Raw genomic sequence first — 23,606 nt, 5'->3', positions numbered from 1 at the left:
TTTAGCCACTCTCACTTTGCGACCTTCCAAGGCCTTTCCTTGGGTTCCCATGTGGCCTCCGGGCCTTCTGAATCTAGTCCTGCCTTTGTGGCCTACCCTAGGCCTCTCTATACCCTGACCTATGGCTTACCCGGAGACTTCTAGGTCTCTTCTTTGTTTCTAGGTGTCTCTCAGCCTTGCCCCTTGGGGCTTCCTTGACTACTCTGCCTTTGGGCATTCTCTGTTCCATGTTCTGTGTAGTTTTTGTCCTGGTTTGTCCTGTCTTGTACTAGAGTCTGTCTTGCCCAGTCCCTGTTCCAGTATTTCAGTCCCACCTGTGCACTAGTTTTATCCTGTTCAGTATCCCAGATCCACGCTTACTTGCATCCAGTTCCACGCTTACCCCCACACTGTTCCAGCATTCCTGAGTTCACTCTTACCTCCATGCAACTTCGGTCTGTTCCTGAGTTCCATTCCAGCCTTCACTCCGCTTCAGAACTCCATTTCAGCCTGCCCTTGTTCCCTGCTCCATCCTCACCGGATCACCCACACTTAGTTCCTGCTTTGCCGTCCTGCGCCACTCCAGGAGCTGGTGTCCACAACACTTCCTCTACAGCTGCCAGCATAAAATAAATACACGTTTGAAAAACAAGTGTGAATTAATATATGACTTTGAATGATTCTTAAATTGATATTTTGTGTGACAGAGTCATGGCATTCTGATGTGAATTTGTTAATATTAAATCAATTGTGTCTTGCTGCATTTTTGTATGAGCATCAGCCTTGGGCTGGGAAGTGAAGAGGAGAAGTATTGTTGATTTAGTGGCGCACTCTTGGTTTTAGATATTCATTCAGTACTATACAAGGTTGTGAGGCTCTTATTCTTTAGGCACAAAAATGGGCCACAGGGTAGTTTGTAGCAGCCCACAAACTACCCTGGCGCCATCTACCAAGGGGCGCAATCTCTCTAACAATTTAGCTGAAGAGTTGCCTCCCCACCATTTGATACACAGTTTTTTGGCAAGAACTGTTGTGCCAGCTTCGGAGCCCTCCCACAGCCAGAAGCAGAGCGCAGGTCTGGTCGAAAGAAGAAACATTGGCCTCCCCCATGGAGTTACAATAAACAGCTTCGGCCTTCCACACTCCCTGCCCTAGCAGTATGAAGAAGCGCAATTGCAGAGCCACACTAGCAGCACTGACCTCCCACCCCCTCCCGGCAGTTAGGAGCATGGCCTGCGGAACAGAAAGAAGCAGCATCTGCCTCCCCTCTCCATAATCATAGCAGGAGCAGCAGGGCCCAGAGTCTAGATGCAAAAAGGAAGAGCCTAGGGGCTGGCGGGGCTGAAGGAGGAGACTGCTTCTGCTCCTTGTTCTTCCAGAGGAGGAAACAGGTGAAATAGCATGAGAGACAGAGTATGTGTGTCTATGACAGAGCATGAGACAATGTGTGTGTGTGTGCATATATGATTGAACATGAGGCAGCTTGTGTGTGTGTATATGATTCAGCATGATTGATTTACTTGGATTTTAGTAAAACCTTTGATACGGTCCCGCATAGAAGACTCATGAACAAAATAAGAAGCTTGGGAGCAAGCGCCAAGGTGGTGGCGTGGATCACAAACTAGTTGACGAATAGAAGACAGCATGTGATGTAAATGGAATCTACTCTGAAGAGAGTATGGTGTTGCCACAGGGATCGGTGTTGGGACCGGTTCAACGTCTTTGTGAGCAACAATGTGGAAGGGATAGAAGGTAAATTTTGTCTATTTGCAGATGATACTAAGATCTGCAGCAGAGTCAACACACCTGAAGGAGTAGAGAGAAGGAAAAGTGATTTAAGAAATCTGGAAGAGTGGCCGAAGATATGGCAACTGGAATTTAATGACAAGAAGTGCAGAGTCATGCATCTGGGATATGGTAATCTGAAGGAACTGTATGCAATAGGGGGTGAAGCGGTGCTGTGCATGGAACAGGAGAGAGACCTTGGGGTAATAGTGTCTAGTAATCTAAAGATGGCAAAGCAATGTGACAAGGCAATAGCTAAAGCCAGAAGAATGCTGGGCTGCATAGAGAGAGGAATAACTAGTAAGAAAAATGAGGTGATAATCCCCTTGTACAGGTCCTTAGTGAGGCCTCACCTGGATTACTGTGTTCAGTTCTGGAGACCGTATCTCAAAAGGGCCAGAGACAGGTTACAGGCAGTCCAGAGAAGGGCGACCAGAATGGTGAGAGGTCTTCATCAAATGACTTATAAGGAGAGGTTGAAGGACCTAAATATGTATACTCTGGAGGAGAGGAGGAGCAGAGGAGATATGAAATGGACCTTAAGATACTTGAAAGGTTTTAATGTTGCACGATCAACAACAGACCTTTCTACTGGAATGAGTCCAATAGAACTAGGGGTCATGAAATGAAACTCCAGGGAGGCTAACTCAAAAGCAATGTCAGGAATATGTCAGGAAATATTTCTTCACAGAGAGGGTAGTGGACACCTGGAATGCCATCCCACAGGAGGTGGAGAAGACAAAAACGGTGCAAGATTTCAAAAGGGCACAGGATAAACACTGTGGATCCCTAAGGGCAAGGGGGAGGGGAATGAAGTAAGGCATGGGGGTATCTTGCTGGTGTGGCGGATACTACCCTTAACAAATAGCCTTCAAAATGTGATGCAACTCCATCATTGCTTGCTGCTTCAACAGCGAGGGGGAAAGGAGGAATTGGATTCATACAGCAACAACAAAAGACATTGAACTATATGGTGTGGGAAACACATATGCGTAGGTGGTAACGTGTTTGATGTGGCAGTTACTACCCTTACCAAAAGCCTGATACTACAATTCTGATGCAACTCCAACATTGCACAATGCTCTCTGATTCAACGGTGGGGGCGGGGGGAAGGAAATTTAGTCCAATTTCTAACAGTACCAACAAGAGCCCTGACCTTGGCGGGCTGAGTAACTGATAAGTATGGGAAACTGATAAAGATGGGAGCTTGCCGGGTAGACTGGATGGGCCATGGGGTCCTTTTCTGCTGTCACTTTCTATGTTTCTAGGAGACCACATGTATGTGTGTATGACTGAGTATGAGAGTGTGTGTATATATGTTTGAGCATGAGAGACAGTATGCATGTTTATGACTGATCAGGACACAGATCGTGTGTGTGTGTGCATGACTGAACATAGAGACATAAGAACATAAGAACATGCCATACTGGACTGGACCAAGGGTCCATCAAGCCCAGCATCCTCTTCCAAAAGTGGCCAATCCAGGTCACAAGTACCTGGCATGTACCCAAACATTCAATATATCTCAAGCTACTATTGCTTTTTAAATAATAGTTTATGGATTTTTCCTCTAGGAACTTATCCAACTGCTGTAACCACATTCTCTGGCAATGAATTCCAGCGCTTAACTCTGCGCTGAGTGAAAAAGAATTTTCTTACATTTGTTTTAAATGTGCTGCTTGCTAACTTCATGCAGTGCCCCCTGGTCCTTTTATTATCCGAGAGAGTAAATAACCGATTTAAATTAACCTGTTCAAGACCTTTCATGATTTTGTAGAGATATTCCCCCTCAGTCATCTCTTCTGTAAACTGAACAGCCTTTCCTCATAGGGCAGGCATCCCTTGCCCCTTATTTTGGTCACCCTTCTTTGCACTTTCTCCAGTACAACCATATCTTGTTTGAGATGTATTGACCAGAATTGTACACAGTATTCAAGGTGTGTTCTCACCATGGAGATATACAGAGGCATTATAACATTCTCCGTTTTATTCACCATTCCTTTCCTCATAATTCCTAACATTGTTTGCTTTTTTGATCACCACAGCACACAGAGCTGACAATTTCAATGTATTATCCACTATGACGCCTAGATCTCGTTCCTGGATGGTAGCTCCTAATGTGGAATCTAATATTGTGTAACCACAGCAAGGGTTATTTTTCCCTATATGCATTACCTTAAACGTGTCCACAGTAAATTTCATCTGCCATTTGGACACCCAATCTTCCAGTCTCACAAGGTCCTCCAGCAATTTATCACAATCCACTTGTGATTTAACTACTCTGCATAATTTTGTGTCATCTGCAAATTTAAGCATCTCACTCGTAGTGCCCTTTGCAGATCATTTATAAATATATTGAAAAGCACTGGTCCAAGTACAGATCCCTGAGGAACTCCACTGTTTACCCTTTTCCATTGAGAAAATTGACCATTTAATCCTACTCTCTGTTTCCTGTCTTTTAACCAGTTTGCAATCCACAAAAGGACATCGCCTCCTGTCCATGACTTTTTAGTTTTCTTCGAAGCCTCTCATGAGGGACTTCGAACACCTTCTGAAAATCCAAATATACCACATCTATCAGTTCACCTTTGTCCATGTTTATTCACGCCTTCAAAAAAAGTAGATTTGTGAGGCAAGACAGAGCATGTGTGTTTATATATGATTTAGCATGAGGCAGCGTGTGTGTATGTGTGTGTGTGTATGAATGAGCATGAGAGACTGTGCGCATGTATAACTGATCATGACACAGATCATGTGTATGTGAGCATATGAGACAGCATGTGTATGTATATGATTGAGCAAATGTGTGTGTCTGTGTATGTGTATATATGATTCAGCATTTGAGATAGAGAGGGGAACATTTGTGCGCAACAATCCCTGCTCCCTTATAAAACCACGACAATCTCAGGGTATCTGGAAATCAAAAGTTCCAGGTATGGAGAGTGTTTTTTTTTTAAATATCTTCATAGTTTTAATTTAGTTGGTGTTATTTGATGTATCTAATGATTTTGAATATTTTATTGCCATTTGTAATATTTTTAGATGAGTTTCTAATTACTGGATGTATCAGCTGTTTTGAAATATTTACTCAGTATAGTTAACTATTATGATTGATGGTTTATATTTCTTGATTTTATTGTTTGGTTCTTTATGTGGTTCTGTTTTTCCATCGTTGCACTGCATAGAGCCTGGTTGCTGCGGTTCAGATTTTGTCTGCAAGTTTCTGTTTTTACTTTATGGTCTCTCTATTCTGAATTTGGTGAGGGTCTGTTTGATTTCTTTATGTATGACTAAGGTGAGGTATTCTGCTAGCATGTTGTTTCTGTGTAGGGATCTAATGCAGCCTGGCTTGTTCTGTTTTTCAAATAGGCCCAAAGTGATTAGAAAAATAAAATGTCCAGCTAGCAAGGGTAGAAAAAGGCATTATCTATTCAGTTTAGTGAATGCAATATTCCAGCTTTGGCAGTATATTATATTTTATTTTGCACAATACAGGAGGAAATAAATGTGTTTGTATTTCAAAGAAATAGAAATGCATTTCATAAATAAATAAATGTCACTGGTGTCGCATACCATGCAACATCTGGCCTCTAAGGGTTTCCAGTTCAGGTTTTGAATGAAGGCTTATGGTGCCAGGATGATCCTGGTTCCAGTTGAGCTAGAAGCCAAAAGAAGCAGGGGGAAACTGCTTGGTGAAAATAAAAATGAAAGCCCCTTGCATGTTGGCATTTTTTCACTTGGCCATAGGTACCAAATGGCCTGGCTACGGCTCTGGTAGCCAGTGTGTTGCCCCTGGTTTGAATGTCTTGCCTCACTCCAGCTAACTATGAACAGGCTCTACAATATCTTCTTTACTGATACAGCTGATAGTAGCTCTGAGGAATTCCTATTAGTAGGATTCTCTCAGCATACACAGACCTCCCCCCTCAAATTGCTGCACATATTTTAGATTTTTATTTTTTTTTTTAATCATTGTAGACTAATGGTTGTGTACAGAATCTCTCTATCATCCCTTTGCCTTTGACAGATCATGCTTTTATTTAATATCAGGGGAATTTTCAAAGGTGTTATACACATAAATGTAACACTTTCGTAGCAATTTTCAAAAGCCATTTACTTATGTTAAGTGCACTTCATGGGTAAAGTCTATTGACAGTTCAATGGCATATATTATACCAATTTTCAAAAGTGCATTTACACATGTAAAACAGTTTTAAGCGTGTAAATGCTTTTGAAAATCAGGCGCTTCTGATTTTTTTTTACTGTTCCTTTGATTCTGCCAAGGTTATCTACATATATTAGGAGCTCTATTGATTTAGCCACATTTGAATCACACTGGTTAGTAATGCAGGATACACTTGATGATGCTAATATAAGTACATTGGTTGATTCTTTTAATGCAGGATTGTCGAACACTTTGGATACAGCTGCCTCACTAAAGCTAGTAGACCTCGGTCTCATGCACCACGGTTTTCTTGTAAGCTTGTTTTGTTGAAAAGGTGTACGCAGAAATCAAAGAGGCAATGACAAAAGAATCTTATTGCTTCAACCAAAGAATTAAAAAATAGCTCATAGACAATATAAGATTGTTTTTGCTTCAGCAAAATGGGTTTTTTTTTGGTTTTTTCTTACACTGCCCGACTGCAATGATCTTTTAACTAGCCAGTTGAATTATTTAGGGTGGAAAGAAATGCATTGTGGAATCCTTGTTTAAGTATCTCATGGTATTGATTGTCAGGTGTTTGCTAATCACTGTGCCAGTAAGCTAAACAGTCTTTAAGATATGAGTAACATTGATACTTCCATCAATAGCATCTCTCTCACACATGGCACTCCAGTACTCGGGCCCAGTTTTGGGCTGTTTACAACTGAAGTATTTGCTGCATTTTCTCAAAATCATTACATTGCCCACTTGATCCTTGCCCATTTTGAGTCTTCTAAAGCTTAAAGGATACTTTTCGGGAATGTTTGAAAAAGATTGTCAACCTTTCTTTGAGTGGAGGGACTTTCCCAGACCCTCTTTAAAAAGCCCTTGTACAGACTGTATTGAAAAAAAGTAAATTTAGCAGTACTAGATGTTGTCAGTTATTGTCCTATTTCAAATCTCCCCTCTTAGGTGAGTTTTGGCACAATTAACAGATTTTTTTTGGGATGATTATAGCATTCAAATGTGCCTTTCACAAGGGCATGGCCCAGATTCTGTTAGGCTCCCTGCTCGACTATTGCGGGAGATAAACTTGGAGGAGGGGAGGAGGCTGCGCCCCTGGTACTGCTCAAAGTTTCTGCCACATTTAACTACATGAATCAAAGTTTTTTGTTGAATCATCTCTGCTCTCTGTGAATAGGTGACAATGTATTGTGCTGGTTTCAGCCTAGATCCCTGGAAACAGAAGGGGTGCCGTGGGATTGGAGAAGAGCGGTGGGGATCCTATTTCACAAGAGTGATAGTAGAGAAGAGGCCAGAAACTACAGGCCACATCGGTGGTGGTAAAATTAATGGAGACCTCTGCTGAAGGAAAGGATAGTGAACTATCTACAATCTGGTGGGTTGCTGGACCCGAGGTAGCATGGATTCACCAGGGGATGACTAGAGAACTGGATTGAAGAAGAGCACTCAATGTGATCTACTTGGATTTCAGCAAAGCTTTTGATATGGTCCCACATAGGAAGCTTGTGAATAAAATGAGAAGCTTGGGAGTGAGCGCCAAGGTGGTGACATGGATTAAAACCGGTTGACGGCTCGAAGACAGCGTGTGATGGTAAATGGAACTTATGCTGAAGAGAAAACAGTGTTTAAGTGGAGTGCCACAGGGTTCGGTTTTGGGACTAGTTCTGTTCAATATCTTTATGAGCGATATTGCAGAAGAGATAGAAGGTAAAATTTGTTTATTTGCAGATGATACTAAGATCTGCAGTAGAGTGGACATGCCTGAAGGAGTAGAGAGAATGAAAAGGGATTTAAGAAAGCTGGAAGAGCGGTCAAAGATTTGGCAGCTATGATTCAATGCCAAGAAGTGCATGCATCTGGGGTGCAGTAATCCAAAAGAACTGTATGTGATAGGGGGTGAAATATTGATGTGCAGAGACCAAGAGAAGGATCTTGGGGTCATAGGGTCTGGAGATCTGAAGATGACAAAGCAATGTGACAAGGTGATAGCTAAAGCCAGAAGAATGCTGGGCTGCATAGAAAGGAATACCCAGTAAGAAAAAGGAGCTGATAATGCCCTTGTACAGATCCTTGGTGAGGCCTCCTTTGGAGTAATGTGTTCAGTCCAAAGAAAGGTTGGAGATGGTCTGGAGAAAAGTGACCAGAATGGTGTGGGGTCTGCATGAGATGACCTATGAGGAGAGTCTGAAGGACATGAATATGTATACCCTGGAAGAGAGGAGGTGCAGGGGAGATATGATACAGACCTGCAGATACCTGAAAGGTTTTAGAGATGCATATTCGACAAACCTTTTCCATTGGAAAAAAAATCAGTAGAACTAGGGGTCATGAAACCCCAGAGAGGACTACTCAGAACCAACATCAGGAAATATTTCTTCACCACCTTCCGGAGGAGGTGGTGATGAAAACTGAAAAAATTCAAAGGAGCATGGGATAAACACTGTGGATCCCTAAAAGCTAGAGGATGGAAATGAAAAAAAAGAGTGCATGGGGGTAAGTTGTTGGTAATGGTGGTTACTACCCTTAATCAATAAGCCTTCATACTCTTAATGCAACTCCATCATGACTCTCTGATTCAATGTCAGGGAGAAAAAAAGGGAATAGGATTTGAACAGCAACCAATGGGTGGGCCCAACCTTTACAGTCTGGGGAAACAAATAAGTATGGGGGTAACTTGCTGATGCAGCAGTTACTACCCTAACCAATAAGCCTGATACTTTGATGCAACTCCAACATTGCTCTCTGCTTCAAAGGCAAAGCATAATAGGGAATTGGATTCAAACAGCAACCAATGAGGGCCTTGACTTTTCAGTCTGGGAAACTGATAAGCATGGGGGTAACCTACAAGGCGCAGCAGATACTACCATAAGCTTGCTGGGCAGACTGGATGGACCATATGGTCCTTTTCTGCCATTATTTCTATGTTTTTTCAGAATCACATGTAACAAGTAAGATTTGTTGATAGCTCTTCAGCCTGGAGGACTAACACTGTAGATGTCTCACAAAAGTTTGCATTTTTGCCAGTATTATTTAATCTTTATCTACAAAACTTAGAAGCTGTTTTCAATTCACTTGGTGTGAAATATCATATATATGATTATGATGTACAGCTTTTTCTGTTAATTGATGTCTTACGACTACCCAGAGTACTTTCACTGTCTTCAGGTGGATGGTGCAGAATGGACTCTTTCTTAATGTCCCAAAAAGAGAGATTATTTGGCTAAGCAAGTCTGCCCCTCCTGATGTTCTTCTTACTTTAAGGTTTAAGAACATTAATCTCCCATTCACAGTATGAGCTCAAGATGCTGGTGTGCTACTAGATTCTCAACTGAAATCTTATACTCAGAATCCTCACTCTATAAACTGCGGCTTGCACATAAATATCTTCACTTCATCATTGATTTTAGTAGTTCAATCCATTGCTTTGAAAGACAGATTATGGTAATACGTTATATGCAAGTCTCCCAAAAAACTGACTCAAGGCACTGCAGAGGTTGAGAATTCTGCCTCACATTTAATTACTGTTGGTTCATTAGCAGACTGCACTGGTTACCAGTTGCCCACGCAGCCAATTTTAAAGTGGTTACACTCCTATACGGGATGGCCCACAGCATTTGAGAGATTTGTTAAAACTTCAAATTATTTTGTGATCATTGCATTCTATTAAGAAACTGCCTGTTGTGCCATCTCAGGAAGAGGCACTCAGCAGCGTGCTTTTTCTGTCATGGGTACTGGGTTATAGGATTTTGTACTTCTTCAGATTCATGGAATTGGCAATTATAAAATGTTTTGGGGCGCAACAGAATTTTTTTTTTCAGGTTTTTATTACTTAAATATAGGGCTACCTGAAGAGTTTTTTAAATGTAATATAATATCTGATGAATTTATTATGCTACCTTTCTGCTGATCTTTAATTTTTCTATGAAATTTTATTTATTTATTTATTTTTGTATTGGTTTTTATATACCGAATGTTCCTGTATAATATACATATCACACCGGTTTACAAGGAAAAAACTGTCGCCTGTTTGGCGGTTTACATTGAAACAGTTAACGATTAACAATTATTTGCTGAACAATTACAGGAACAAGAAGGCGCAAAGGAGGAACTTAGTGGAACTTACAGTGAACAAAAACATGATATTTACATTTCAATAATGTACTCTTCAAATTTTGATAATATATTCCACCCAGAATTACAAAAGAACATAAGTATTGCCATTATGGCTCAGACCAAGGGACCTTCAAGCCCAGTAACTTGTTTCCAAGAGTGGCCAATACATGGCAGGACCCCAAACAGTACATACATCCCAATCTGCTAACACCCAGGGATAAGTCGTGGCTTTCTCCAAGGCTATCTTGTTAATAGTTTAGGGTGTTGTCTTCCAAGAGCTTGTCTAAATCTTTTTTAAACCCAGCTACACTAACTACCTTTACCACAGCTTCCACCAATGAATTTGAGAGCTTAATTTTGCATTGAGTGAAAAACATTTTCTCTGATTTGTTTTAAATCTGCTCATATCCCCCTTCAGCCATCTCTTCTCCAAACTGAACAGCCCTAACCTCTTTAGCCTTTCCTCATAGGGGAGCCGTTCCATCCTCTTTATCATATTGCTCACCCTTCTCTGTACCTTCTCCATTGCAAATATATCTTTTTTTCTGAGATATGGCAACCAGAATTGCATGCAGTACTCTAGGTGCAGTCTCACCAGGGAGTGATACGGAGGCATCATGACATTCTCTGTTTTATCCTCCATTCCTTTCCTAATAATTCCCAATATTCCGTTTGTTTTTTTTTGACTACTGCTGCACACCGAGCTGAGGATTTCAAAGTATTGTCCACAATGCCGCCCAGAACGTTTTCCTGAGTATTAACTCCTAATATGAAACCTATCACCGTGTAACTACAGTGTGAGTTACTTTTCCCCATGTGCAGCACTTTGCACTTCTCCACATTAAATTTCATCTTCCCTAGATAGGCAGAATTTAAGAAATTTTAAATAAATAAATAAAAGTTGCTACGGATAGGACACAAAACAGAAAAGTTATTAGGGACACACAAATATGCTCCAGTGCTTTCCTTTCCTTTAGAAAGTAAGCTGAAAAAAGGGAGATAATTTTAAAAAAGCAAAAAAAAAAATTATTAGTGAATATAATGATGTCAATATTTCAAGTTTTGAAAAGTCCTCCTACTTTGCCACTCCTATCACCGTGTGTCCAGGTAAATCCAGGGGCTCTCCTCATAAGGACATGGTATTCCAGGAAGAAGACTTTTTCAAAGTAAATGGTATGGCGTTTAATGAGAAGCCAGTTTCTGTTATTCCACCAAATCAAGTTAGTGAACAACAACATGCATTTAGGAAATTAACAAAAGGACACAAGAAGTGTCAAGCATCCTCTTCTCTGACAGTGGACATTCCGGCAAGATACAGTAGGGAGATCCATTCCATGTTGCTCGTACCCAGAAGATGTGACAATCTCCACATCAACTTGGCTGACAGCCATTAATGTAACTGTCCTCCAGAACCTCCTTTCTACCCAGCTAACTACCCTTCAATGCATCCTCCAGAGCTTGGCACAGCAAGTATAGTGTTGCAAAAAACAAAAGGACTTAACCATAATTTAATGAATTCCCATCTACAGCATTTCATTTCTTAATGCTGGTCATGTGCTGATTAATTCTAAAGAGACAATTCTTTCTGAATACATATGGCTTCAGAATCATTACTAAGACTTACATTGACACAGTTGTCAAAAATACCGTGGCAACAGTTTCTCTTTCATCATTCTTGGGGCAACCGTGAGGATTTCTCACCATCCACATCTCTCTTGTGCAGCTGGTATATCTAGTACATTTGGTTGCATTTTGTTTTACACAATACAAGCTTCAAGAAACCGAAGTGCCAAATGGCAGTGGACCACCAGAAATCTTTTTTAAAAGGTGCCCATTTCATTTATAAAATTATACAACCAGAAGGGCATTAAAGCTGCTTCATGTCACAACAAATGTTATTTTTAAATGATAGCCAAGAAGCAAGAAAGATTTACTCAAATGAAACGTGAAGATAGGGATACAGCAGGATAAAAACTGACACCAACAGGGAACCCACTGGTCTGAAACACTCCATCTAACAACTTTTCACTGCTCAACACATGAATATTAATTGCTTTCAAAAGCTATAAACATAGAAGAGAATGCAACCCATATGAAGAAAGATTAAACTTGTAGGCTCTTTATCTTGGAGAAAAGAAACAAAGATGATATGAGATAGGTTTATAAAATCATGAATGGGGTACAACAGGTAAATAAGGGATGGTTATTTACACTTCCAAATAGTACTAGGACTAGGGTACACGCCATGAAACTATAAGGTAGCACATTTTAAACAAATTGGAGAAATCATTTTTTCACCCAACACACATTAAGCTGTAGAATTTCTCACCGGGGGATATAGTCAAGGCATCTAGCATAGTGGAGTTTAAAGGGGTTTGGCTAAGGTCCTGCAGGAAAAGTCTCTAAACAATTATTAGCCAGGTAGATTTTGGAAAGCCACTGCTCATCCCTGGGAGTAAGGAACATGTAGAGGAATATGTTTAGATTGATGGGGGAAAAAATAGACTTGCTTATGAATATTTCTGTATGGTGTTCACTGAGGAAGGACCAGGAGTAGGAGCACATAAAATGGACATTCTGTAAATAGAAGAGAGGTAAACCTCAATCGATTTTCAGAAGACTGTGAGGAGTTAAGTAGATAAAGCGATGGGGCCAAGTGGGATACATCTGAGAGTTCTGGCAGCTCCACTGGTTGACTTTTCAATGGCTCTTTAGAGTCGGAGTAATTCCGGAAAACTAGAGACTGGCGGGTGTGGTTCCTCTTTACAAAAGTGGAAGCAAGGAGGAGGCTGGGAACTACAGGCCAGTTAGTCTGACCTCTGAGGAGTAAATTAATGGAATCGTCCCTAAAACAGAGGAAAGTGCAGTTTTTGGAAGCCAATGGATTACAAGATCGGAGGCAGAATGGTATTACCAGAGGTAGCTATGCTCAGAAAAATCTGATCAATTTCTTTGGATGACCAGAGAGAAGGATCAGGGAGAGATTTAAATACGGTGCACTTGTATTTCAGTAAGACCTTTGCTATGGCTCTGCCTAGGCAACATACATAAACTGAACACATTTCGTGGGCCTAAAGTAATTGACTGGGTTAGAAATTGGTTGAATGAGAGGTGAGAAAGGATAATGGTAAATGGAGTTCATGACAAGGAAAGAGGCGTTATTAGCAGTGTGTCACAAGGATCAATCTTTGAACTGCTTCTTTTCAACATTTTCTTAAGCTATAGAAAAGTTTTGTCTTTTTTGCAGATGAAACCAAAATCTGTTACAGGCTCGATACCCAGGAAAGTGTAGAAAACATGAAGGAGAATTTAGCAAAGTCTGATGAATGGTCTAAAATTTGGCAACTAGGTTTTAATACTAAAAAAATGCAGGGTCATGCATTTGGCCTGAAAAAACCAAAGGGAGCGGTGCAGTAATGGGGGCAAAATTCTATGTATGAAACAAGAGCCAAATCTGGGGGTGATTTTATTTGATGATCTGAAGGTCACCAAACAGGTGGATAAGGCAATGGTAATAGTCAGAAAGATGCTTGTGTATACAGGGAGAGAAACAGTCACCATAAAAAAGGAGGTGATATTGCCCCTGTATACGTCCTCCTTTGGAATACTGTGTACAATGCTGGGGACTGAACCTTCAAAATGAAATAAATTGGATGGAGCCAGTCCAACAGGTCAGTGGTCTTCACTGTAAAATGTACAAGGAGAGACTTAAAGATATAAATCTGTATATCCTAGAGGAAAGGCAAGATATGATAGAGACATTTAAATACCTCCAAGGTATCAATACACGGGAGGTGGGCCTCTTTCAATGGAAAAGAGTCTCTGGAAAGATGCTGAACGGGAGAAATCTAAGGAAATATGCATGGAATGGTCTCTCAGAGGAGATGACTGATTCAATGGCAGTATCTGAATTCATGAAAGCATAGGACAAGAACAAGAAATTTTTCAAGGAGTGGTAGGAATTGTAGAGCTGAGCAGTTGGTGTGGATGGATAATGACAGCAAGAAAAGACCATACAGCCTATGTTACTCTTTTTGGGATCTGATGCGTACTTGTAACCTAGATCAGACAGGATGTTGGGCTCAAAGCACCTTTAGTCTGATTTAGTATGGCATATCTTTTGTTCAATTCAAAATTTGCCCAGTAATTTGTATTGATTCACTGTGTAATTTGCATCTTACTATATTGCAGTAGGAAGAAAAATGGGATTTATATAAGAGTTCATGTCTCAATTAGAATAATAGCTCATTTTCTTAGAATATTTTCTAAGGCAGGGAAACCTATATACCAAGCACTCACCTACATAGATAACCAAATGTTCTATGTACATCTCCAAACTTATAGGATCATTTATCAAAATACGTTATGGCGTTAACGCCATAACGCATTCAAAAAGTATAGTAGCGCATGGCGCAAATGTAAATTTTTGAGGTGAGCGAGATCAGGGGAGGAGTTTTGGCGGGTTTTAGTTAAATTAAGGGTCATACTGCACCGTGCAATAGCATGCATTATGCTATCGCAGTTTCAATGGCAGAAATAACTGCAGCGTTTTCCCTGGTGTTAAGCTGTGCGATGTGTCCGAAATGGCCATAATGCAATTTGCGATAAATTTTTGGAATTGCATTTTGGCCATTTCTGGGGGAGGGGGAGAGAGAGAGAGAGAGCGACAGGCTCTGGGGAGGGCCTCAGTGTGTGCACCTATTTATATCTCTATAGGAGGGGCACCTGATAAGTCGAGATGAGGTGTTAGTGGTGATTTAGGGGCCAGTTTTGCATGTAAGTGAGACATATGAACAGCACAGTACACCTTGGTGAAGATTTGACGTCATTTGGAGTGAGAAAAATCTCAAAAAGAAGAAATTTTGTACTATGTTCTCTCTCACCCTAGCTTGATGGTACCCTGTTATAGAGTCCATCAAGCTAGGGTGAAAACATACTAGAAATTTCATCTTTGTGAGACTTTCCTCACTCCAAATGACATCAAATCTTCACCAAGGTATACTGTGCTGTTCGTACGTCTCACTCTACATAGGAAACTGGCCCCTAAACCACCACCAACACCTCACTCGACCTATCGGTGGCCCTCCTATAGAGATATAAATAACTACTATGTAGATAGTCTCTCTCTTTCCCCCCTAAGTTTACCGCGCTTTGCGATAACTATGCGAAGCTGTAAGTTACCGCATGGTGCGGTAACTTACAAATTTCCATAAACACACCCCTTTTTGATAATGCCTGCATTATTAATTTTTTTTGATGAATAATGGGGTAAGAGGGAAAGGAAAGAATGAGTGGACAGCAATTCAGAGGGTAGCACGGAAAACAACCATAAAAATAAAGAAATGGATAGTTACTGGTAGATCTTCTAGTGTTAAAAACAGACCTGAAAGATTCCCAAGTGGAGACAGTAAGCCAGCAGCTCTTATGTAACAAGTATGGCGGAGGCAGAAAAAAGCTACTCTGGCTGTTTCCCATCCTTTGAGACATGACACTTTTCTTCGGAACAGATGTTTGAGCACTGTGACTGCAAGACCAGGACACCTGCAGAACTTTAGAAAGTGGATCTTTTCCCTTCCTGTGCACTTCCATGGCTCAGGTGCGCATCAGGCAATGCTCAATGCTTTCTCACTTGCCTGTGGCTTCTGCAGCAATTCTGTTCTACGAAACTCACATGAACTGCACAGAGTATTAATTGCAAATGAAAATACCAAAAAAATTGACCCATGGTCTGGGAAGTTGACCGATGATTAAATATAAGGCCAATCATCTTGCTATGTTGCTTATAAGATGAAGCCTATTATGACTGGTCAAAATTCACTACAAGCGTCTATGTTATAATGCCATTGTACTTGTGGTAGTCTGATTTTTGGTAGTAGATATTTCAAGGAGACACCACCAGTTAACGAGAAATAAGAGAATGGAGGGGACTTTCCAATTAAAGCTGGAAAACAGGACAAACGGCTAAACAAAAAGATGAAGAGCAACTGGATAAAAAGTAGTGCAGATGCAACCACACGCCAAGTACAGAGTTAGAGCTTTTATATGTAACAAGATAGAAAAAATGTCCAATTTTTCTCTTCTCTGGCTTTTTTGTGGGAACAAAGCATTCTTATTATACAGCATCTCATGAGGTTGAGACACACAGCAGAACAATGAACTCCTGAATCAGGAGCAAGAATCTGACCATGTTGACAGAAAAGCTCATCAGTTGGACCTCCTTCTGTTTTGTCTATAAACTTAGCAAAAAACTCACAAAAACAAAACTTGTCACCCTGTAAAATGTCTATAGTCACTTGCATGACAAATAGAGTCCATAGGGGACATTGTTTTTCACTTCTGATGTCAATCTTATTCCTAACTTTGCTGCATTCCTCAAATGCTGCTTGCAATGATATAGCTTGCCCAACTCTTTGAAAATATTCTGTAACTGGGAAGTCTTTCTTTTTATTGTTTCTTCCTGGAATAAAACTGTCAAACAGTGCTTTGGCCACTTACTCCTATGAAAGAATGAGCCTAGCCTTCTATACCTTCAGTGCAGATCAGCTCAATCTGTGCCATCAAAGGCACCAAGAGGAAGATTTTTGGATGCAGTGTGCTGCACAAACAGGCCGATACAGTACCGACACGTAAAATAAAGTGTGGCAGTGTCCAGCGCCTGCTCATTTGACGCTCGCACATTTTGGTTCACAATCCACTCTATTCAGTATTCAAATTAGACACAAATCCAAGCGGCGGCGGTAGGCGCTCGCTATCGATTTTACTGTATAGGACATTATAGAACTCCTATACAGTATCCAGGGTGCGCTGCTTCCATACATGTCATTTCAATGGAACGGGAAATCTCATTTTGAAAATGTAACGAATTCCAAACTTTTCATCGATCTGGAAACTTATCCAGTTGTTCCCCCTTTGTGACATCATCGCTGCATCATAATCCTACCTTGGACATGTATATAAGTCGCATCGCCAAGTAAGAAAGTCCCTTTGTATTTGGTTTGGGCCAAGACAGAGCGGTTACAGTGGTACCTGTGGATATCTTTCGGAAGATCGGTAATGCTTTCAGCAGGTAAGAGGCATACTAATGGACACTTCTTTCCAACAGACCCCGCATGGACACCACATGGACACCGGGAGTCATGTACACTCAGAGGCCGCTGCCTTGAGCACCCGGACGTCCATGATCGGAGGCCCCGCTACCTTCCACGTCCATGGCCACTGCCTTGAGTGTCCAGAAAGGATCGGTAGCGGAGCCTACGACATGGACGTTCCTGCCTCTTTCAGACCAACATCCTTTGCTCGTGGGCCCCGATAGTCCGAGTGATGATGTCCCCTCTCCTACTCCGGCGTCTAGATGCCGTCCAGTGTGTCATTTTTTCTTTCCTTTTGCTGATTTGACTTTACTGTATGCTCTCTATGTGCTCCTCTTCCTTCGGGGTCATTCTTTGGTTTTGCTGATTTTGACTCTTTGCTGTTTGCTCTCCTCACTCTTCTGTTTTGCTGATTTTGACTCTTTGCTGTATGCTCTCCATGTGCTCCTCTTCCTTCGGGGTCATTCTGTTCTTGATTATCTCTCCATTCATTAATCCCTTTCCTCCAGTTTTTTTTTCTCCTATTCAGACAATCATGCCAGGAAAACATTCCATTGCACAGGTAGAGGCAGAGTCCGGAGATCGGCAACCGCTGGAAGGCACTAATTCAGGATCTTGCTTGATGCTGTCCATGGGCCCCTCTTGTTTCTGGTTCACAATTTTTTTCATTTATTCTGCTTTTTTCTATTTTCGTCATGCTGTCTCTACATTCATTACTCCCTATTCTTTTTTTTCCCATTCATTTTTCCCATACATTTTCCAGCCATTATGATGGCTGGAAAATGTTCTATTGCACACGTCGAGGCAGAGTACAGTGAACATCAACAGCTGGAAGGCACAAGTTCTAGCCAGCCGTCCAAAAAGCAAACCCGTAATGCTCACTTCACGGATGAAGAAAGAGAGTTACTGTGCCATGCTGTCTGTGACAAATATAAAGTTCTCTTCCAGTTCAAGGTTTCTGGCTCCATGAAGAAACGGATTTGGGAGAAGATTGCACAGGATGTGAGCGCCCTTTCTGTCACGCCCAGGGACGTAAAACAGGTACAGCACCGGTGGCGCGACACTAGAAAAGAGGTGAAAGAAAAGGCTGCCAAAATTGACGCGGCAGCAAAGAGGACCGGTGGAGGGCCACCTTGTCATATAGTGTTGACACCTGTGGAGGAGCTGGTTCTCAGTATTATGAGGCCAGAGGTTGTCTTCGGCATGCACATACAGTTCGGCGCTGACACAGGAGCAAGTGGAGGTATGCATAAACATATATCTTGTTTGCATTGCAGGTTAACTTTTGGGTTCATGAGGGGTAAACTGACAACTCTATCTGCAACCTCTTTCTCCATCTTTTTCCACAGATTGAGTGAACGATGGTGACGTAACTAGCAATGAATCCATTCCCACGCCTGACGAATTTGTATTCCCCATGTCGAACGCGGACTCCCCCAGCCATCACGTCTCCCCACAGAGGAAGTGGTCACACTTAACCTGTTCGATGTGTCTTCTGTGAGCCAACAACCTGAGGCATCTGTATTCCTGGAACCATTTCTAGTGTCAGAACCATCTCCGCTACAGGCTGCTGCTCCACCAGCACAAGAAATGGCATCAGTATCACAGGACCTGAACAGGCATTATTCGGAATTGACGGCCTAAGTGAGCAGTTTATGACTGGAATCACCTCTCGACAGGATCAACACAATGACTTGATGCTCCATGAAATGAGGTTGATCCGAGCCAACATCAATGGTGCACTGGCTTCTCACGTGATTTTGATGTAGGAAATGACAGAATTGATCAGTGCCGTTAGATTTGTCGCCTCAGCTTTTCGTTCCATTAATCACCCATAATATTTTTTTAATAAAAGTTTGTTTTGTCCATAAACTGATGTTTCTTTTTTATGTGGCATGCCACTCCTCACAACACACAATAGTTTCATTCAATAACTATTCATACAATTTTCAAATTAAAAAATATATATATTTAACTATTTACACAATTTTGGGTTATGAAAAAAATAACAAAATATATTTTTTTTTTATAATGGCATGGGGAAGGAAAGGGAAGGGACCATGCCATGGGGAAAGAGGAGGATCATCGTCATTGACATTGATCAGATGGTGGCCATCCCACAGGAGCCCACGCCATGATCAGCAGGGATTGTGCTCCTGCCATCGTGCGCAGGAGCTCTATGATCTCCTGCTGACCATGGCGCAGGTCGTTCAGGATGGTCACCGCCTGCACTGCCAGTCCCTCCAGGTCATCCAGGCTGCGGATCAACCGGACTTGGAGAGTCAGCACAGCATCCAGGCGGCCCTCAAGGGCTGAGGGCCCTTCCCCGGCTGCTGCGCTGGCTTCCGGTCGTCGACCCGCACCTGGATGCTCCGGAGAGCCTGGGTTGACAACGTCAATAACGATGTCCTCCTCGACCCCCATGGCTGGTGGAACAGGAGAGACGGGGGATGGCAAAATTACTGGCGCTGGTTCCTCGCCTTCCTCCTCTGCCTATGTGTCTAAAAAGAGTAAAAGCGAAAGCGCTGCGCATGCAAAGATCCAGAACGGTAGGAAGGAGAACTTGCTTATAGCTTATAAGCTTATAGCTTGCTTCACTTTTTTGAAGGAGTTAATAAACATGTAGATAAAGGTGAACCGGTAGATGTAGTGTACTTGGATTTTCAGAAGGCATTTGACAAAGTTCCTTATGAGAGGCTTCTAGGAAAAGTAAAAAGTCATGGGATAGGTGGCATGTCCTTTCGTGGATTAAAAACTGGCTAAAAGACAGGAAACAGAGAGTAGGATTAAATGGACAATTTTCTCAGTGGAAGGGAGTGGGCAGTGGAGTGCCTCAGGGATCTGCATTGGGACCCTTACTTTTCAATATATTTATAAATGATCTGGAAAGAAATACGACGAGTGAGGTAAATTTGCGAATGATACAAAATTGTTCAGAGTAGTTAAATCACAAGCAGATTGTGATAAATTGCAGGAAGACCTTGTGAGACTGGAAAATTGGGCATCAAAATGGCAGATGAAATTTAATGTGGATAAGTGCAAGGTGATGCACATAGGGAAAAATAACCCATGCTATAGTTACAAATGTTAGGTTCCATATTAGGTGCTACAACCCAAGAAAGAGATCTAGGCGTCATAGTGGATAACACATTGAAATCATCGGCTCAGTGTGCTGCAGCAGTCAAAAAAGCAAACAGAATGTTGGGAATTATTAGAAAGGGAATGGTGAATAAAATGGAAAATGTCATAATGCCTCTGTATCGCTCCATGGTGAGACCGCACTTTGAATACTGTGTACAGTTCTGGTCGCCGCATCTCAAAAAAGATATAATTGCGATGGAGAAGGTACAGAGAAGGGCTACCAAAATGATAAGGGGAAGGGAACAGGTCCCCTATGAGGAAAGACTAAAGAGGTTAGGACTTTTCAACTTGGAGAAGAGACAGCTGAGGGGGAATATGATAGAGGTGTTTAAAATCATGAGAGGTCTAGAACGGTAGATGTGAATTGGTTATTTACTCTTTCAGATAATAGAAAGACTAAGGGGCACTCCATGAAGTTAGCATGTGGCACATTTAAAACTAATTGGAGAAAGCTCTTCTTCACTCAACGCACAATTAAACTCTGGAATTTGTTGCCAGAGGATGTGGTTAGTTCAGTTAGTATAGCTGTGTTTAAAAAAGGATTGGATAAGTTCTTGGAGAAGTCCATTACCAGCTATTAATTAAGTTGACTTAGAAAATAGCCACTGCTAACATGGAATAGATTTAGTTTTTGGGTACTTGCCAGGTTCTTATAGCCTGGATTGGCCACTGTTGGAAACAGGATGCTGGGCTTGATGGACCCTTGATTTGACCCAGTATAGCATGTTCTTACCTCTTGCATTACCGTAAGCATGACATTTAAAATTCAAATGTGAGCGGCGTGCCACACGGCATAAAACATCCATATACTTTTACAAGGCCGATACTATTAAAGGCTCACCTTGCCGTTCTGGTGGCGGGGAAGGAGGAGAAGCAGATTTGGAGCTTTCTGATGATCCCTCCAAGGTGGTCTCTGAAAACAGAAATAGCAAAAGTGTCACTGCTGCGCATGCAAAGATCCAGAATGGTAGAAATGATAAATTTCTTATAGCCATTATTAAACAAGACCTTACCGCTTGCATGGTAACCAACCTTTCTCCACTCTGCGGTGGGCCTGCAGGTATTCTGGCTCCTCCCTTCTGGCCCTCTTTTTCAGTGCCTCAACCTGGCGAGATAATAAAACACAAATAGGAAACATAAGTTGATATAAAACCTTTACTTTGCTTTAGAGGCAAAAAACTTTAACCAAACAAGTGTCAGTTTTTCTTTTCTGACCCCCAGCAATACAAAACACCACCAAAATACTAAATTTAGTTTAACTTTTTTTTTTCTGCTAGTTAGAAATATAAGCTGTGTCATTCCTTACAAGCAACATAAACCAGACCTTAGCCTACTGCAACAGATGCCTATGAACTTACCTTCCTCGGGAAGGACGACTGGGTGTTGAATTACGCCCTGAGCACCCACCAGGCCTCTTCGGCCCGGTCCTGGTTCCGTGGGCGCCCAGGGTGGAAGAAGAGGTGTCCTTCATCAGCTACGATGAAGGTGGCCAGGAGCCGGACATCCCCTCGGAAAAATTGGGAAGCCTTCCACGTGGCATCATCGAAGTTGGGGAAATAGCTGGAAAGCAAATACAAAATGGCCATCTGAGCGTGGCTGCAGGGGATGGCGTTCCACGTGCAAGCGTCCTTCTCCCGGCATCCGTACAGGCGTTCATGTCTGCGATGGACCCCCACGGAGCTGCAGGGATGCCTAATTGTAGACGCCGGAGGAAGGCCTGGCGTGGCGTCCTTCTCCCGGCATCCGTACAGGCGTTCATGTCTGCGATGGACCCCCACGGAGCTGCAGGGATGCCTAATTGTAGACACCGGAGGAAGGCCTGGCGTGGTGTCCTTCTCCCGGCATCCGTACAGGCGTTCATGTCTGCGATGGACCCCCGCGGAGTCGCAGGGATGCCTAATTGTAGACACCGGAGGAAGGCCTGGCGCGGCATCCTTCTCCCGGCATCCGTAGAGGCGTCCATGTCTCTGCTGATTCACGCAGCATCATGGACACTGAAATAACATTACATAAGAACCTATAATAAAAGGAAAGGAAGCAATTTATTGAGGATTAAATGGGAACACAATTTATTTATATTATACTTCAAGAACTATAAATGATGCAATGGAAAACACAGAGAAGAAAGGGAAAATTCAGAAAAAATTGTATTTGTTTCACTATTATTTGTTATTTTAAATCTATTTTTCTGCTTGCTGGGAAATGATTTGATGGATGGATCAGCTTGCAGGGAAATGGTTTGATGGATGGATCACAGCTCCTGAAAAACACAAACAAAAGATTAAACATACTGTACAGTCATTAAAACAATTATATCTTGAATTTTGCAGAGCTATGTACTACAATAAAAGTGCCACATCAGTATGGAAAAATGAATGTATAGCAGTTAAGAACTTACACGAGAAATAAGATTCGATGATCCTTCGTCGGATATCATTCCCCCTTGCAGTGTTGTCCGCCTCAGCTGCCGGTTCCACAGGCGGATCTGGCGGCAGGTTTTCTGCTACCTCTGCATGCACACCAAATCGCTGACAAATGTTGTGTAGCATGCAACAGGCAACAATTATGTTCGCCACCTTTTCTGCACTGTACTGCAGGGCTCCCCCAGAGTGATCCAGACATCAGAATCGTCCTTTCAGAACTCCAAAAGTCCGCTTGATCACGTTTCTGGTACTGCCATGAGCCTCATTGTAGCGTTTTTCTGCCGCAGTGCATGGAGACTGGAGTGGAGTTAGCAACCAGGGCTTACAGCCATAGCCGCCATCACCTATAGGGGGAATAATCAGGAATGCATCAAAAACAATTTCACAGCACTTAACATCTTAAACACATCACATATATGAATACACACATATTGTATACTGAACATCCTAGACCGGTACACATGACACAGAATCCCAGGCTGTAGCCGATGTCACTTATCAAGTAGCCAGCCTTCACCATACTTCCCCTCTGGGAAATGGGTCCCCATAGATGAATGTGCCAGAATGTAGGCGTCATGGCAGCTCTCAGGATACTTCCCTACAACATTTAGAATCCGAAGGTGTGCATTGCAAACGACTTGAACATTCATTGAATGGAAGTGCTTGCGATTCTGGAACGCACTCTCTTCCTCTGACCTGGGGGTAAACGCAATATGGGTGCAGTCTATAGCACCCAACACGTTCGGCATCCCTGCAATACTCATGAACCCACTGCGGATCTGTTGCAGCTCCACTGGATCCGTAGGATACACGATGTACTTCCTCATCCGCTTCATCATGGCCTTCAAGACCTGTGCCAGATGCCGTGAGAAGGAGACCTGTGTCATACCCGCAATGACACTCACGGGG

This window comes from Rhinatrema bivittatum, chromosome 15 (assembly GCF_901001135.1).
Source record: "Rhinatrema bivittatum chromosome 15, aRhiBiv1.1, whole genome shotgun sequence".
NCBI lineage: Eukaryota > Metazoa > Chordata > Amphibia > Gymnophiona > Rhinatrematidae > Rhinatrema > Rhinatrema bivittatum.
This window is presented reverse-complemented; position numbering follows the sequence as displayed.